General features: G+C 45.1%; 1 protein-coding gene across 2 annotated transcripts in view; it reads left to right on the forward strand.

Annotated features, from left to right (window-relative positions):
* The first annotated feature begins 2,841 nt into the window (after window positions 1–2,841).
* HS3ST1 (heparan sulfate-glucosamine 3-sulfotransferase 1) overlaps window positions 2,842–14,268 on the forward strand; it is a 29,979-nt gene continuing 18,552 nt past the window's right edge. The window contains exon 1 of one of the 2 annotated variants that reach the window (XM_080923692.1): window positions 2,842–3,016. The gene's annotated coding sequence lies outside the window, so the exon portion shown is untranslated. Of the gene's footprint in view, window positions 3,017–9,910; window positions 9,983–14,268 lie in introns of those variants that run through there. The other variant, XM_080923693.1, reaches the window with a different exon arrangement.

Genomic DNA, 14,268 nt, shown 5'->3' on the forward strand with positions numbered 1-14,268 from the left:
AAGTATCCAGTAGTGGCTCTAATAGCTTACATACTAGTGGTGCAGAAAATATCTGTAATACACTTGTTTTTCTAGTTGATGACACCGACTTGGGTCATAGTACTGAGTGACAGCGTTTTTCTGGTTGGTCGCCAGCATGTCTCTTATGAACCTCATTTCTCACCCTGAACCAAATCAAGTAACCCTTAAAATATCAAACGTGTAAACTTATTAAAACTGTTGGATTTTAGGTGTGCGTGTGTGTATGGAGTGTGTATCTGTGTGTGTGTGCACACACACACACATGCACATGCACACTTGTATATGAGACAAGCACCTTCCAGGACAGAAGAGGGTACTAGACACACCGGTGCTGAACTGACAGGTGAGGCAAGCCTTCTCTTCTAGGAGCAGAACTCTGGTCGTCTGTTGAAGCAATGCTGACACTTCACTGGAAAACCTATTCTATAGTCCCTACCGACTGTTCTTATGTTTTTGTGTATTTCTTGTGAGTATTGTTGCTGTTATTAGAGTTTTATGTTTGCTAGTTTTTTGGGGTTTTTTGTTGTTGGTGGTGTTGTTGTTGTTTGGTTTTGTTTTCTTTCTTATATTACATGGCCAAGAACCTACAAAAGGTCAGTAAGTGATAATTATGCCATGGTTGCTATATCCAAGGCTAGTCTAATGTATTGGGAGGACAAATGCAAAAGCAGGTCTGTTTAATACAGCCTTAGGGTTGAGATGACAGAACAGACACCCAGGAGTGAGCAGAAGACAGGCCCAGAAGACATCTAAGAGAGATGTCAATGTCTCAGCAGACAACCTAGCCAAAAAACAGCCAAAAACGTTCATGGGTATTTTTATTTACCTAAATCTAAGAACACTGATTATTGATCAATAAATATTTTATGATATTGGGCTGGGGGGGGGGGCAACTGCAAAGCCAGTGCTCCAGTTCTGTTCAAGTGCTGGACATGCCTCTAGTGGTTTCTGCTAAAGGAGGTGACTAACAGAGACTCTGAGCTGGGGCTGGGATTTTATAGTCTCTCTGTCTCTCTCTCTCTTTTGAAGTTTTGTGGCAGGTAATTAAGAAAGCTGGCTAGTTGGCCTCTGGCTTCCAGGGTGTGGATAGAAGTCTTGCTATTCTCCCTTTGTGTCTCAGGGATGGCTTGTGGAATTCCTACCACGTGTTAGGTATTGAAACACTTTGGACCCTTCTGTGGGGGGAAAATAGTCTTAACCAATTTAAGGAATGAACATCCCTCCCTGTTTTGAAGGATTTCTTATGCGCACATGCCTGTCTTCTAGTAGAAGCTGAACTGATAGTTGGCAGCCGTTGGATCTTAACTCTCCATTTGACCACAACAGACATTTGCAAGATTTTACCCAGCTTTATAGAATGGGAGAAAATGTGTATGTCTAAATCTAAGGTAAATTTTAAATGTACTTTTCTAGACACAGATTTAAAGTGACTTTTGTAAATGCACCTCCTCCCCCCCTTTTTTTACAATGGGCATGTCAACTGTACATTTATCCAAAGATTAAGTAGCCAGGTTCATTAAATTTTCTACGAACTTATTATTTAAAAGGAAGACTTGGTCTAAGATCTTTAAGTGGTTGCCTGCCTTATAAGCCACAATATACTGTACTGGGCATCTGCTTGCCTTCTAAGAGGACTGAAGCTAATCTTTGCACCAGCTAGGCGGTCAGTTTCCCAAAGGAATTTTTTCTCTTAGATGGGAAAATTGATTCTAGAAATGCAAATGGTAAATATTTATATTCTGATTTTTTAAATATAGAAGATATTAAAATAGTTAAAGGAAGTTCTTTTAAATTTGAATTTGGGTTCTTCTCCCCCCCCCCAACACCCGACCCCCACCCCCACCCCCACCCAAGCCTTCTCTTTTCTTTTGGTAACCTGTTTTGGAAGGCGAAATGCTCTGGCTGAAGCAGCCTAGCATCTCCAAGGAGATTCCAGCTCCTCCGCCCTCCAAATCTTAAAAAACTGAGTCACAATATGCAGGTTGGCTCTCACACAAAACCTCTCAGCTTTGGAACGTAGGAAAAAACTTGATTAGTTTCAGAGGTGAAATTTGCCAACCTAGTTACTTTTGCTAAAGGAAAGCTGAATTCTTCCGGGCTCGCCTTAAGTCGATCTTTCTGAGGTGAAACCGATGAAGAGAGGGTGTTTCAGGGCGACACGGCACACTCATTCTAAAGCCAGCTCTTTAAGTGGATCCTTCCTGTCCCTGCTGCAGTGCAAGATGGAGCTACCGGCTCCAGAGACCTCCCGGACTGTTCACTGAGCACAAGCGCCTAAAGCGAGTCACCCGCTGGTAAGGAACACTGGGTGCCGACACACGTGGGTTCTGCGAAGGTCTAGGGGACCACGCGGAATTTACCAAAGGGTTAACGGACATAAGGGCCCAAGGCTAGCTAGGACCCAGAGGGGTCAGGACTAGAAGTCCAGGGTTTGCAAGGTGGATAAAGTCAGCCAAGCCACACGCCCCACCCTCTAGACTACGCCGATCCCTCCCCTAAGACTAAAATCCGGGGAGCCGAGGTACTGGGCAAGCGGAGCCGGCTCCTTCGTGACCCAGAAGCGCAGAAATCCGGTGCTTAGCAGGCTTGCTGGAAGTCGGCGCTCAGGGACTCGCTGGGAGGCGGGACTCCGGGCAGCACCGGAGCCAAGGAGGCAGCAGTGGGCGCTCGAGATCCTCTTCTGCCCTCCGCGCTCTCCCGGAGCTTCGGCCTCCACTGTCCCCTCCTCCGGCTCCTGCTCCTCCTCCTGCTCCTCCCATCCTCGGAACCGGCACCAAAACGCCTGTCTGCAAGGTCCTCAGCGCTCTGCAGCCCGGAGCTGCGGCCACCGCCGGGTCTCTCTCGGTGAGCGCCTGTGTCCCTTCACGGCTCGCCCGTCCCGGGGTAACTGGGAGTTTGCTCCAAGGGGCTCAGGTGCTTGGCGGAGGTGCTGCCCATGGCCCCGCCGGAGAGAGGACCGAGGGCTCCGGACCGGCTGGACGGGTACGCGACTAAGGTGAGCCCGGCGCGTGAGGGGTGACGGTTACCTAGGCACCTTCTTCTGGTGTTCCGACTTAGAGTAAGTGCAGAGCCCAAGGTGAGATGAGGCTGAAGCAGGTAGAGTACACTCCCCTGGAGGGAAGACTCGGGGATTTTCTAATCCTCCTGTCTTCTGCCCCGGGACGTCACCTCTAGAATTCGCGAGATGGACTATAAGGTACCAGACTTTCTGACTCTTAAAAGACTGGACTTATGTCCCTAGCTGACTCCAGAGGGTCGTCGCTTCCCGTTGCTCGGCGCCACAGCTTCTCTCTAGGACCTTGGGCAAACTGCTGCTAGAGCGACCGCTGGCTGAGCCCGGGTACCACCTGGGGCGGAGAACTGGAGCAGGGGACAGCTGACAGGAGCGTTTGGGGCATTTGGGGTGCGGAAGCCTTGGTCTAGTCTGCCTTTGCATTCGGTAGCGCAGTAATAAGGAGAAAGAGCATCTTCCGGGGTACTCGTAAAAGAAGGTGACAGGCAGGACCGGACCGTAAGTATTAAGAAAACCAGTGACATACTGCTGTTATTTTTTTTTTCCTGTTACTTTTTACTTTTTCTACCTCGGCTTCTATTTCGAGTACCACCGATAGAGGAGGCGGATGGGGGAGGGTGGTGGATAAGGGATGTCCGTACACGAACCTGGGAAGCCTGTATTTAGAATGAGCACAGTTCACTCACTTGGAGCCCGACGTGTTCAGGTGCGCCATACACACCCGTCTATGTAGCAGTGAACTCCGCCGTTTTCCCCTCTGGACCCTGCCTTTCCTGGACCGCGAGAAGCATCTTTCCGAACCTGGAGCTTAAGCCAGTATAGCAGGCTGGAGAAACCGGTGCTGGAGCCAGATGCCTACCAAGGGTTGGTGGGGCTACAGGCCACACTTAGGAATTATTTGTGGGGTGCCTCCGATTCTTTATGGCACTGCCTAAGCTAAGGAGGCACCTTATTTTATTTGCACACACAGGGTTCTCCTCTGGACCAGGAGTAGCACCCTTCCTCTCCAACCCCCACAACGCAGAAGCTGTGGTATCCTTGCTTTGCCTTGCGCGAGACTTACTCCTCCTCTCCCCCTCCGCGTTATCCCGGGCTATTTTTATCCATAACTATGCTAAGATGCTTTTGGGGGGATCCTGAAGAGGCAAGTCTTGAAGCTGCTCTCCCTGAAGAGGTGTCTTGTTAGCCAGGAGCAGGAAGGGGGATACTGGGGGATGAATAAAGGAGAACATGGATATGGGAGAGAACAGAGTGCACCCTTGCTTCAGCCTGAGCTCAGCATTCTCAGGAAAGTACCACCAGCACCCTGGCAGCCCCATCTCCAGGCCATTCCCCCAAGCCTGGTAGAGGCAGGTCTCCAACACAGTTCCACGTGCCCCAGCCCTGGGTAGTTGACCAGCTGCTGGAGGAAAAATGAGGTCCTGTGGTCTCTCAGCTTTGCCCCCAAAGCTCACTGTATTTGTTGAAATTCAATTACCAGCTTCCACACAGGAGTTTGTTCCAGGAATTCTATATTTAACTTTAGTTTTTAATAAAAGGAGATAGAGATAGCTCAACTTCTGCAACCCCAACCCCCTCAATTCTTAAGTACTAATTCCTTTGGACCGCAGGAATTAGTCTTGCTTTCTACTTCCCCAGCAACGGTGAGTTAGAATTAGCCTGACCTTCCAAAATTTCAAAGGAGTGTTCAAGCTACAATGCATTGTGTCGCCCTTCCTTATTTTCAGTGTGCTTAGATTTTTACATTCACTGGATTGAAAAAAAAAATAACATTGATATGTAAGATAACACCCAAACACACACAAACACACACACACACACACACACACACACACACACACACACACACACACTGCCACAGCTATGTATGAGAAGGTGAACTTTAAAAGAGCCTCTTTGGCATCGGTTACCCATCTAAGTCTTGTTCAACAGGGATGGACAACTTCCTGACTAAGCACTCTTAAGTCTCTGCAGTTAATTAGCCAGCAGCCAGAGAAGATGTCTTAGTGAGCAAGACTGAGCTGTGCTTCTGGGCTTCACATCCTCCGTCAAGCGGCTGTGCATACAACACACCACATCTTTAAGATGGAAAGTTCGGACAGGGGATCTAGTGAGAAAGCAGTGCCTTGGCCTTACAAAGGGGAGTTTGGACATGTGGAGGGACCTTGCTGCTAGTGGGGAAACATAAATTTAATCCCTCTGGAAGATTATCGTCTTCCTACACCTCGCTGAGCAGAATTGAGTTTTGCCTTACTCAAGCTCCTTTCTATAGCTGAGACTTTCGTTTTCATCCTAACAGAAGAAATTCTCAGCCTTGAAAAATCCCAGGGATTCTCTGAAGGGAAAAGATTCCTGGGAGCTTTTCTTGTCTAACATTAAAATTCAGTGGTGATTCCAAAGCAGGTAGGGGCAGGCTGGCTGGTCTGGTCTACCCAACTTTGTGCTCTGCCTCTCTTACGACCCAACGTGCACTCTGGGAGGCACACAGACACCAGCAAGACTGAGCCATGTTCTCTCCTGGGTGGTTAGATTTGGAGGCAAAGATGTCAAATATGCGGATGCCTTAATGGGTCAGAACCTGTGTCTGTCACAAGTATCTAGACACCAGTTCCAGAGCCAGAGCTGGGAACTGGAGCACTTTCCTGGCAAATGTCTAGCAAGTGTACTGTGTTCCTAGAGGTTACAGAAGGACAAATGGGACATTCCAGTGAAAGTTAGAAAATACCAACACTGAGGTTCCCCAGTCCCCAACCTAGCCCCGGCACCTTCTGCTTTCTACCAGATTTTCTTGCTGGAATAAGAAAGCGAGAGGCTTCAGTCTAAGATGAAGTCAACCTCTGTTCCCATGACCTTAGGCCTACTGTTCTGTGTGTGTGTGTGTGTGTGTGTGTGTGTGTGTGTGTGTCTCATGGTCTTTCCTGCAGATTAGTGGCTGAAGAATGATGAAGAGGAAGTGATAACACACACATGAAGGACATTTTACTGACTGCGAAATGCTTGTGAATTTTTATTTATTAAACTTTCCCTCCTAGCATTTATACTTTATATCCACTTATGGTTCATGTTAATCGTAATTGGGAAGTGCCTACTCCTGAGTTCATCAATGCACTGAACATTAAATGAGGGCAGATTTAAATAATCTTCATCTTATGTGCACTCTATATGAATTACCTCAGCCCTGGACCCCACTGTTTCTAAGAATTACAACTTTCAGGACAGCATTAAGTTTTAGAGTTGTTTTTCTTGTTTTCAGAGATGGTCATATATCTTGGGCTGACTTCCAATTCCTTATGTAGCTAAAGATGACCTTGGACATCATCTATCCCTCCTGCTCCTCATTTCCAGTGCCAGGGTTATAGGCATGAACTGTGGCACCCAGTTATTTTTGTACTATGGTTCAAACCAGTGTGCTAGGCAAGTACGCTACCAATTGACCTACATCCTTGACTTTTAAAGGATTTCCGCTGTAGTTTTATGTTCAGTTTCTTCATATGTCTTAACAAGATACATTTGGGGGGAGAGACTTAATACTGCTTAATCAAAACCAGAAATGTTAAAGGTCAAGGACTCAGCTGGGGGAGCGCGAGGAATAGCCACTTTTGTGGCTCTCTCTTGTCTAACTTGGTCATCTGCACACAGCGCTTGCAGCTGTCTTGCTTCTTACCCTTTTTTCTTTTTTCAGAGTCTGTCCCCAGAGCCTAGTTCACTATCAAACACTTAATGTGTTTTCCTAAACGGGTTTGGAAAAGTGAATGAATGATTGAATGGAATCTTCACAGCTATTCAAGAGAGCAGATGGTATCATTTCTATTTTAACAATTGAGAATCTGCAGATTAGGAAACGTTGTCAGTTTTCTGAAGGTACAGAGGATTCCAGATAGGAATTCGGATCTATGTGTTCCCGTTACAGACTTCAGTACTACTTTGGGCGCCTATCCTTCCAGCACCACGTGAAGTCCCACTACGTGTCTAGAACCAACCAAATATCATTTTTCTATAGAGATTCTCACTTTCTTGATCAGAGAGATGTGCCTAGTTGGAGGCAGAGTTTCTTTTCCTAGTTTGTATCTTGCAGCCCTGAACTCAGTCCCACAGTCCCACCAGGGGACGGGAATCTGGAGGGAGCAGCTTGAGGACACAGAAACTGCAGAGTGTTTATCACCCACTTGGGTCATGGATCAAGTGGCTGGCGTCAGCAGCAGCATCCAAGTCTCAAGATGTGCTCCCAGTGGAGCCACTCCTCGGGCACCATCTTGACATGATCCCCGGAGTCTCGTCCCTTCATTCCTTCTCATTTTCCAAGCCTCGATTCTCGGCATCTCACTTCTTCCTAGAGGCACCACATAGTCTTCAGACAGATTCCGTTTTGTGTCTGAGCTAAGCAGCATCTTAAGCAGCTGATGCACACAGCCTCCACAATCCATCTTCAGGACTGCCTCTGGCGTGAAGCCTTCTCAGTTCCCTCCGCCCACAGGGAATTCAGTCCATAGCTTTCGCAGGCCGTTAGAATAATATTTACTGGGCCATAGTTTGTCAATAGTTATGTGCTACCAGGAGAGGACTAGAAAAATGAATACATTATTCTTCGAAGGAAAGGTTTAAACATAACAGAAATAGATCCCGAAGGACCTCTTTCCTAATTTTTTTTTTCTCCCCTAAACGCCTGCTTTTTGGTAACTTTCCAGCAGGGGTCGCAAGTGGCAATGCCTTTAGCTGCCAGACAAGAAACAGCCTTCATAGGACAGAAACAGGCCTGGAGCTCAGATCCAACACTTTTGTTGCCAGTGAAACCTCTGGCCTAACCTTGCCAGGTTTTTATTTGCTGTTTAATATGAATAACAGGTTAGCAGTTTTATGGAAAATCTACTGACATCAGCTTCTAGCAGCCAGTTCAACATGTCTAAATAATACACGGGAGTGGACAGAGCATTTTTTTTTTTCGTGAAGGGGCCTCGGAGTTCTCCCGCAGGCCTGCAGAGTACGTGGCTTCTGCGTGCTTTGGATAGAAGGAAGCTTGGGTTGGAATGTGACACTCCCAGATCTTACCTGTAGGATCACAACAGGAATGTAGGGAAAGGGTTCTAGACGGTTATAGTTATAGTCACTTCCTGTCACATGGTCTGCCTCAGCCAGTTTGGGATGCCGCTGGCCCTCGTCTCCCTAAGCATTTTTAAAATCGCATTTACACCTTTAACTGGTTTGCTGAGTTCCAACCCTGCTCTACTTAAGGTTCTCCCTGCCAGCAACACAGCGGGGAAGACAGATTGAAGTCCTCACCACTGTGCACGTGAGGGGCACTAAGAAGGGGAACTGATAAAAATCCCCCCTACTTAGACTGGCCTATGCTAAAGATGGAAACAAAAATCAGGAATGTGTGCTATGAAAAGTCAGGGTAGCAGGTATGTTGTTGTGAGGCCTTAGGCAGTTAGCCTAGGTGGGCTCGAGTTTAGTGTGACCAATATTAAGTTTCAGGATCTGACACAAAACGGTTTTCAGTGTGGGAGGATGGAGTCTTGGTTGGATTCTGCAATTTCAAATATGTCTCTGTATACCTGTCAGGTTTTAATTGATGAGTGGACATGTTGAATGCAAACAAGCCTTGCTCCAGTCCTTGTGTTAAGTATAGTGATGGACTACCATCAATGAGATTCCAGACCGACATGGAAGACATTAATCACCAGGGACTGGATCACCAGAGCTTTGGAGGGATGTAGGGAAGATGTCCTTGTAGAGAACCCCTGTTCAGAACGCTGGTGTTCAGTGCCTTTTTAACTGAACAGCGAATGTGCATATATACGTGCCAGAAGTAGCTTACCTGTGTACTTTCCAACTTGTTTTCCATTCCTGGATTAACCTCCTAGGTGACAATTGCTTTGAATGACTTTTCTTAAAAATGATTATTACTTTGTCTCTTGAGAGCAACATATTTAGTTGTTTTTTTTTTTTTTTTTTTTTTTTTTCTTTTTTCAAAGTATGAAGGGGGATTGTACCCTTAGATGTCCTCTTCCAAATCTGCCCGGCTTTTCTTAACAGACAGTTGTCTAGGAGATGAGGAAATATTTTGGATTCCTGATGAGCTTACAGTCCATCAGATACACTAGCAGGGTTGTGTGTCAAAGGTGGGAGGTGTACAGCCATCTTCAGTGGGCTTATCTCAGAGATGAGCCCCAGTCGTCACTGGTCCCTGTGTTCAAATCTTTTCTTTTCTCTGAAGACGATTGTGTGGCCCCTGAGTGCGCTCAGCTGTCGTCATCCAGCCACTGGACTGACTCACTTGCTTACTATGCTGAACTCCCCCACACGGAGATATGCTCCGTGAGATTGAAGACCTGGGGGTGTATGTTTGCTTCAGTTTCTAGAACACCATGTCTGCTCCCAAGTACTAGCTCAAAAGAGAAACCATGAGAGTTTTCATCTGGAGAAATGAGGGGGGTTGCTTCTTGGGGGAAGAGATACTTAAAGAGAGAAATGGGGATTAGAGAGAGAAAAAAAAAAAAAAACAAGAATAAAACATAGTTAGAATTAGTGTGGATCCCATTACTGAGAACTCAATAAATTATTTTGGGGTCTACAAAGTATAAATTCAGCTGAGTAACTTGTCCTTCAGCAGGAACCTATTGTTGTGACTATCTTAGCCACAGAAAGCCTCTGACTCAGAAAGAATGCAGGAAAGATAAGGTCTTGCGCTATCAGCGGATGATAACAGCTGTCTCCACCCACCCACCGACCCACCCACCTACCCACCCTCTTCAGTCCTACAAAGGTGGGAGAGCTTGGCTCCTGTCTTTACGTTGAAGGAAACTGAGGCCTGAAAATATATCACCTTTTCCCATTCCCTGTGCGATGCTGGTAGATGCTGAACCCGCAGCAAGAATCCTCCACCTAAGCTGAGCAGATAGTTTGAGATTATTCAATCCACCGGAGGACGGACCGCGTAACCCACACTCGGTGAGTGTTAGACTGAAAACTGTTCACCACGTCTTCTTTTATTCATCAAGAAACTTCCACTTCTGCACTTTATGTCTTGTCGCCTTTCCCCTAGAATTCCTGCAGATTCAGGGCTTGTGAGCTGTGCAGTAGGTTGTTTTATGTAAATGTCTTCATTCTTTCATGTAGGAGAGTCAATCAAAGTCCTATATCAGCAGTTAGAATACAGTCAGAGAAAGGTGTTTGCAGATGATGCTGAAATGAAAAGGCATGCTTGCCTCGCTGTGCTCAGAAAAATAACTGCTCCAGACACAGGGACCAGAATAGGCTGAAAGTCCCCTAGAGAAAACTAGTTTGCCCTTGACTCCCACCCCTTCTCCAGACAGACCCTATCCAACATAGGGAGGAAGGGGGGACTCAGTGTCAGGGACAGGTATCTGAGATACTATTTTCAAATTATGTTTGCCTTGCTGGTAATTTGTCTCTGTACTGGCTTTCAATAATGGGTGACTTTTCTGGGGTTTTACTTTCTCAACATTATTCTGAAGCTGCAAAGACATGAAAGTGCCTGGTTTCATGCTCGGGAAGTTGCCTCATGTAAAGTCGAAAGGTTTCACAAATGCAAATATGAGACTGCCAATTAAAATTTGAATTTCAGAAAAAACAATGTGGAAGAGTTTAGGTGTATCCCAGATATTTAAAAATATATTTACTGTGGACTGAAAATATAGGTCAGTGGACTGAGAATATAGGTCAGCGGGAGAGTGTATCCTTCATATCTCTGAGTACTGGAGTTCATTGGTGGTCATGTTTGTCATCCTATACTTACAAAATCCCACTAGTTTCTTACATCTTCTGAGAAATTACTTTTCCAAAAACTCCAAACCATGTGAAGGTTAAGGAAAGGGTTACACTGTAATCTCAAAGGTGAAATGGTTTAGCCTGTGGGAATGGTCCAAGACAAGACAAAAAAAAAGTGTTGTTTTCCCCAGTGACCACAGCAAGGAGCAGCCTAGTCTAAGAGATCTTATTTACCTGCTAAAACGAGGGCAACAGAAACTGATAGGTATTTAGTAACTGAGACTCACATGATCTCTTTAAGACCATGATATCATGAGCCAGGTCTTTCTCAGCCATCCGTGGGAAGAAGGAATTTTGACCTGTGAGGCTACCAGAAGAGTACTGGGTCTGCTAAGTCAGGGCCTTATTAAATGCAAATACGCTCCAAGCTCATCTCTGTAGGCCTAGTATTAGAATCTCTAATTCTGTGTGCTTAACTTGCAGTACCTAGAGAAGCCAAGAAACTAAGAAGAGGCTATTGGGAGGATTACAGCATCAAGGAGAGAAGGATTGTAGAGCACAGGCAAGGTGACATTAGAGATGGGGGATATAGGGCAGATGAGCAAAAAACGGTTGGAGGATAGGAGAGAAAGGGCAGTAGGAAGGGGAGTTAACCAGATGTAAGGATATTAAAAAAAACCTAATGGAAACCTACAATATTGTAACCAAATTAAAATATATCATTTACTTTTTAATAAACTGAAGGGAGATACCCAGTATGGCTGAAAAACGCTGTCTCTAAAGGCCATGGGTTATTAAAACAAAAACCCATGTCAGTGGTGGGATATGGCATAGGTATCTCTAAAACAATACAAATTCTTATCATTTTCTTGGTTGCCATGCCGATGGTAAGACAATGTTGCTAAAGACATCATATGGATGCATAACAGAAATCGAGCTGGACTGGAAGTGGGAGCTTTCCCTCCATAGGCTGGCTTTCACAGTCCTAGAAGGAGCTGTCCAGGCATCTTTGAAAGTGGGAAGAGGTGTCAATCCATGGTCTCATATAGCCATTAATCCTGCCATGAAATCAGCCTGCTGGGCAAGATGTATCTGCTTATGTGACGTGATGGGGGCACTACTGTAACGTAATCAACTGTTCTCTGGTTGGATCTGATACTTGCCCCACAAAGAGAATCTATCCCCATACAGCAAACCTGCTCAAAATCCATGGCACTCGAGATAATGGGTCCTAGTGGAAACTGAACACTGTTGCTTATCTGAATTTCACTGTCACCCTTCCTTCTAAATGCTGATGTTTATAAACACAGATGTTAACCAGTACATCCTGTCTTTCTAGCGAACAACAGTCCCTAGGTTTAGAAACAGGAAAAAGTCATTGTCTATAGTTGCACTCCAACTGGTCACCCCACCAGGCTCCACTGCATGGTTCCAATCCAGTGGCCACAGCAATGGCTCTGGTTAAACCACATAAGTCACAACATCAACCCCATAGTAATGAACCTGGGTAGAGGACTAATAGAGATGGTAGATGGTGTTCTATAGAGGTGGGAAAACGGTACAGGGCAGTGAGAAATTTCAATGTTTTATATACGTGTATAAAATCATCAGATAAACAAATTACTCATGAAAGAAAGGTTGGCTATCTACTAGGCTCCACTGAGACCAGATGTCAAGTGTTTTGCAATATCACCCCTATAGCTGTTCTCCCATAGATGACTGTTGGCCCAGTAGAGGGCCTTTCACATGCACCTTGCCTGATTATCTGGACTGAGACTAGGAAAGTGAGTGGAGATCTTTCAAAGATCATTAGAACAGGCTGTGAGGATGGATGAGGATGGACAGGAGATTGTCTGCTCTGGCAGCCGCTAGATAGGGTATGAAGTTAGCAATGAGTTTGTTGCATGTATATCCAGGGCAGTTTTTAATTGTTTCCCCAATGGTAAGATATTGCTTAAGATAAAATAATCCATTTCTGTTGCTATAGTATTAGTTCCTTGTGTAACATGAGCAGCATACTTGTAGTGTGTTTCTCTAGACTATTGTCAGGAAAAATATAAGTAGAATTACTTTCAGTTATCTAGCCAGTTGAATATGGTTGGAATTTACAATGTATGAGACATACCATAGACGGTAATTTATATCACCTGGTTAAACTTTAGTCTTCACATCTGGGAAATGGGCATGCTTAAATTTATAACACATGTTGTTTAATGATCAGTTAACCAAATAAGCTATGTCAAGAGATAGATGATGCCAAACAGAGAGTGTCACATGAAACCGACAACAGAAAGTGACAATTACCCTGAATAGGAAATTGAATAATGTATCTCGAAAGCCAAGAAGTAGAACTCATATGCTATAATAATAGGGGAATATGTCAGTAATTTGTTTTACCAACCTCAATTTATCTTACCCATGTGAAACACAAATGAAGATATTCTGTAGGATAAGGACAGAAGGCAAGAGTGCATGTTGTGGGAGACAGGAATGGAAACAGAGGACATAGAGAGAACAAAGATGATGATACAAGAGAAAAAAACAATAGATGCAGATAAAAGGAAGCCAAGGGCAGGGAGTCAGTAATGTGCCAGGACCATCCTCACCACGCCCTGTTCACATCCTTGTGCCGGCACTTAGGATAATGATGCCTGCATCCTGTGTCCTACTACTCAGTGTCTCAAAGTAAGGCTCTTGATATGGAGCAAAAGGTATCAAAATCTTAACTGTCCAGCCAGAGAGAAGCCAAGGGATCCTGGTTCAAGTTGCAGATGAACAAGGGCACCAAATGCCACCTTGTGGAAGGAATGGCCACTGTGCCTTTGCTGGTCCTCTGTCAAGGTGGGCTTTATATTTTCCTTATTTAAACCCAGTCCTGGAGAAACCTTTCCGAGTGACATCCTGCTTGGCCCTGTCCTCCGTGGGAATTCTCTCCCCATTCCACTCTGAGCTCCATCTGAACACCTTGAGTGAAGGATCCTTTTAAGGGGATACCAGATTCATCCCCTGTCAACCCTCCTAAGACCACACACAGCCAGACCACTGTGCTGAGAGTAGTTTGGAGTTCACAGTGACTGCGAACACAAGAAAATATGCCCGACCAGGAAAGAATTGTTTTTTTTTTTTTTTTCTTTTTCATTGTATTTCACATTTGGAAAGTAATTTGTTTCTATACCACCTTCCTTGTCTTATCTGTAAAATGTGTTTTACTAATTGATGGGCAATTTTATTAGTAATTTATGTAGAAGATCCATTAGAAAGCCTGACACGTAGACAGTATCAACATGGCGGTATCCAATAGTCATTGTTCGTGTCTTTTTGGAAAAACAGATTTTCGTAGAAAGCCAAATCAATAACAATACCATCTTGAGTATAGCTCATTGACCCCATTATGTGATGGTGCCCCACACTAGGGTAGTGAAGCCTCTCAGGATTCCACACTAGTGTAGTGAAGCCTCCCGGTCTCCCTAAAACAAGTAATCTCATGACTTTGCTCTCACGTAGGA

Source organism: Micromys minutus (genome assembly GCF_963924665.1).
Source record: "Micromys minutus genome assembly, chromosome: 1".
In the NCBI taxonomy this organism is placed as follows: Eukaryota; Metazoa; Chordata; class Mammalia; order Rodentia; family Muridae; genus Micromys; species Micromys minutus.